Source organism: Musca vetustissima, unplaced genomic scaffold (assembly GCF_032173495.1).
Source record: "Musca vetustissima isolate MV318-11 ecotype Yass unplaced genomic scaffold, APGP_CSIRO_Mvet_v1 utg42698, whole genome shotgun sequence".
Taxonomy (NCBI): domain Eukaryota; kingdom Metazoa; phylum Arthropoda; class Insecta; order Diptera; family Muscidae; genus Musca; species Musca vetustissima.
Window position 1 is genome coordinate 1 of NW_026883059.1, and position 4,332 is coordinate 4,332.

The window sequence follows — 4,332 nt, forward strand, 5'->3', positions numbered from 1 at the left end:
AAAGTTTATTTGCCCCAAACATCATTGCGCTTAACCACTTCCACAATTTTCCTGCTTTGATAGCTTTGACTTTGACATTATCCTGCTCTATTCTATATGCCATTAAATACCCTGCTCTGTACTGCAATAAAAGTAGCAAGTTTTTAAAACGTGTGTATGTGTGTGTTTTATCTACAGTACAAAAGTTCAATGCAATTTCTAAAGTTTCTATCATATCGGATAAAAGAGGGCGGTAGATGTTCCTTTCAAATAAAACAAGAACCAGTTCACAACATCTGATATCTAAAGTCATCAGAGTAACTGAGGAAAAAAAAAACAAAAAAAGTCATAGAGAAAAATATTAAAACTTTCTCAATGATTTATGTGTGCGGTTTGGAAAATATAAGCTACTTTGGAAATTTATCACATTTTTCATGTCTTTTGGTTTTTTTTTTTTTTTTTGTTTTTATAGGAGTGCTGCGGGTGGTTTTTGTGGATTCGAATGCCAGCAACCACATGCATAATGTTCTGTTTGAATGAAAAGATAAAAATTGCATTACAAAATATTTTAAGAAAATTGAAAAGTTAGAAAAAATATTTTTATGATGTTCGAGAAGTTGACAAACAAACATTGTGGCTAATGACAAATGGCTAATGCATGTGGTAGGAAAGATTTGAGTTATCACAAACATTTAATGCTCTTATTGGAGAGTACAAAACAGGGGCCCACTGGATTCCTTTTTTTATAGAAGAGCATTCAGAGGCTCACAGGACAATTTTTTTCATACAAAAATATCAGAGCCACACAGGATTCCTTTTTTTGTATTGAAAAGCAATTCAGAGGCCAGCATTGCCCTTTTTTGCTATAGAAAAAAATCAGAGCCCACAGGACTCTTTTTTCTATAGAAAAAATTGAGGACAGAACTGCTTTATTTCTTTTTTCTATACAAAAAAAATTAAGAGGCCCACAGGACTCCTTTTTTGATTTGGAAAACAATTCAGAGGTCCACATAACTACAGCAAAAATAGAGAGGCCCATAGAACTACTTTATTTCTATAGAAACAAATCAAAAGCCCACATGACTCCTTTTTTCTATACAAAATTAAGAGGCCCACAGGACTCCTTTTTCCTATAGAAAAAATTTAAGAGGCCCACAGGACTCCTTTCTTCTATTGGAAAACAATTCAGAGATCCACATAACTCCTTTATCCAAATAAAAATATTCAAAAGCCCACATGACTCTTTTTCTATAGAAAAAATTGAGAGGCCCACATGACTTCTTTTATTTTTATAGCAAATATCGAGAGGCAAACGACTTTCTATAGAAAACAACTTTTCTATAGAAAGAAACTCGGATTAACACAGGACCTATTTTTATATAAAAAATTCAAAAGCCCTAAAAAATCATAGGCCCACAGGACTCCTTTTTCTATAGAAAAATTTTTAGAGGCCCACAGGACTTCTATAGGAAAATAATTATAGGGCCAAAGGACTCCTTTTTTTATAAAAATAAAATTAGAGCCCCACTAGACTTTTTTTCCATAGAAACAAATCCAGAGGCCCACCAGACTTTTTTTCTTATAAAAACAATTTAAGATGTCCACAGGACTCATTATACCCTTCACCACACTCTGGTACAGGGTATTATGTCTTTGTGCATATGTTTGTAGCAGGCAAAAGGAAACGAGATAGACACATGGTTCCTTTTGAGAATATGCATAGAGTCGATTTATGCATGTCCGCCCGTCTGTCTGTCCATGTAATATTGTAAACAAAGTACAGGTCGCATTTATTATCCGAAATGGATGAAATTTGGCATAGGTCACTTACTTGGCCCAAGGACGAACCCTATTGAAATTGGGAAAAATCGGTTCAAATTTAGATATAGCTCCGATTTAATGTAAATGCTGTACCAAAGTCCCTATATATCTTTCAATTTGAACGAAATTTGACACAGCGTACTGAATTATGTCAAGAATGATGTGTGTTAAGTTTACTGAAAATCCGTCCAGATTTACATATAGCTCCCACATATATATTTTCGTCCGATTTAATGTATATGGTGTACCAACGTCCATATATATCTTTCGATTTGCACGAAATTTGGCATAGTGTAATTAATTAGGTCTAGGATGATGTGTGTCAAATTTCCTGAAAATCGGTTCAGATTTAGATATAGCTCCCATATATATTTTCGTCCGATTTTATGTACATGGTGCACCAAAGCCTCTATATATCGTTCGATTGGCACGAAATTTGGCATAGCGTACTGAGTTAAGTCTAAAACGATGTGCGTTAAATTTCCTGAAAATCGGTTCAGATTTAGATATAGCTTCCATATATATTTTCGTCCGATTTTAGGTAAATAGTGTACCAAAGTCCCATATATCCTTCGATTTGCACGAAATTTGGCACATCATACTGAATTGAGTTTAGAATGATGTGTTTTAAATTTCGTGAAAATCTGTTCAGATTTCGATGTAGCTCACACATATACATATATATTCGTCCGATTTTACATAAGTGGTGCACCAAACTCCTAATGTTTATCCGATTAACACAAAATTTTGCACAACGTATCAAATTGAGACTTCAATGATGTTATTGCATTTTATTGAAATTCATCAAGGGAACATTGACATGCAATTGTACGCATGCATGTGTAGAATATACCCAAAGTGGTGAAGGGTATCATATAGTCGGCCCAGTCCGACTTTACTACTTTCCCTTCTGGTTTTCTTACAAAAAAGTTTAAGAGGTACACAGGACTCATTTTTTATTGAAAGCAATTCAGAACCCCAATGGGGTTCAGAGGCCCTCATTACTCCTTTTTTCTATAGAAAAAATTGAGAGGCCCACAAGACTTTTTTGTTTTCTATAGAAAAAAACCCAGAGGCCCATAGGACTCCTTTTTTGATGCAGAAAAAAGGAGTCTGGTTATTTTATAAAAACTATCTTCAGGTTGCTTATTAAGACTCCATCTAGCCCATCCATAGACACTGCCTTTAGTTGTTCTACATAGACTCCCTTCGGCTCGTATATAACCAATTCCCTTCAGCTCGTCTTTAGAGCAGGCTGTTAGGGACTTCCTTCAGCTCGTCTTTAGCAGCCTGTTAAGGACTCCCTTCAGCTCGTCTATAAAAAACTCTCTTCAGCTTGTCGATAGAGCCGCCCTTTAGCTCATCTAAAGAGACTCCCTTCAGCTCGATTCTACCTCCAGTTCGTCTATAAAGACCCTTCATTGTCTTCATTGTCCATTTACAACGAAAACCTCCAGTGTATCTATTACAAATCCCTCCTTCTTGTCTCCAGCTCCTTTTCGTACATCTCATATATATCCTTAGACATTTATGGCTTATGTAATACCAGTATTTAACTTCGACGTGACTCCATTCACCGTCATTCAATTGTGTAATAATGGACCCGCTTCATATATTTTATAATACACTTACAAGAAGTTGTTACAATAAATTTTCTTTTCTTCCATTTTCTTAATGCCATTAACATATTTTCTGGTGTTTTTTTTTCGCTGTTTTTCTTCCAGACGAACAATTGCTGCAAACAAGACAAAGTGAGAAAGACGTGAAGTCAACACCAAAGAATAAAGAAGGAAAAGAGGAAGAAAAACGCATTCAAGTAATAAACCGTTCAACAACATAAGAGAATTAAACGAGGCCAATGAAAGTAAGCGATAGTCGAACTTACACATACAAGTATCGTAGGAGAAGCGGGTATTCATAAAACGTTATTAAAGTAGCACACACGAACGCACGCCCATACAGGCACAGATACAAGGATACTCAAAGCAACCTTTTGTCGACTCAATAAACAGCAGGTGCAAAAACAAATTGCAAACCAGGGAAGAAGCCCCAAAAAACGAAGAAGAAGGGTAGAAAGCACACAAAAAATAAGGCAATGCAAAATGTAATATTCCAAAGTGCAATCCATCACATTATGGATACTGAGAGTAATAACGATGAAGAAGATACGAATAATAGGAATTATGACGTTAATGATAATTATGTTAATCACATTGGCCAAGAAAATGTAAATTCCCCACTTTATACTCGAATGGCCAAATGTGTTAACAGCGCTGATGGTGATGATGAAGCTGAAGATGATGGCCAAGTCAAATGTAAACGAAGACGAAGTGATGATGATATTCCGAATAGCAAGTCAAGCAATAATAATTGCCATAATTTCAACAGAAGCATTCATTCAGCCACCGCAATGTCATCCCATTTATTACGTGCCATAACTACAACAGCAGCAGCGGCAGCATCACTTGTCACGGCAGCTGCCACCTCACCAACCACAGCAGAAAATATGTCCTCACCAACTTCCTTTGCAGA